Source organism: Galeopterus variegatus, unplaced genomic scaffold (genome assembly GCF_000696425.1).
Source record: "Galeopterus variegatus unplaced genomic scaffold, G_variegatus-3.0.2 Scaffold5545, whole genome shotgun sequence".
In the NCBI taxonomy this organism is placed as follows: domain Eukaryota; kingdom Metazoa; phylum Chordata; class Mammalia; order Dermoptera; family Cynocephalidae; genus Galeopterus; species Galeopterus variegatus.
The window spans coordinates 146,962-147,411 of NW_007731656.1; positions in this window are offsets into that span (position 1 = coordinate 146,962).

Genomic DNA, 450 nt, shown 5'->3' on the forward strand with positions numbered 1-450 from the left:
TTCATTCTCCTGCATATGGATATTCAGTTATCCCAGCACCATTTGCTGAAGAGGCAGTCCCGGCCCCAGTGAATAGGCTTGATGCCTTTGTCAAAGATCAGATGGCAGTAAGTGTATGGGTTGATTTCTGGATTCTCTATTCTATTCCATTGGTCAGTGTGTCTGTTTTTATGCCAGTACCATACTGTTTTTGTTATTATAGCTTTGTAGTATAGTTAAAAGTCAGGTAGTGTTATGCCTCTAGCTTTATTTTTTTGCTCAGCATTGCTTTGGCTATGCATGGTCTTTGGTTATTCCATACAAATGTCTGGATAGTTCTTTCCATTTCTGAGAGAAATGTCATTGGGATTTTGATGGGGATTGCATTAAATTTGTACATCACTTTGGGAAGTATGGCCATTTTCACTATGTTGATTCTTCCAATCCAAGAGCATGGGATATCTTTCCATC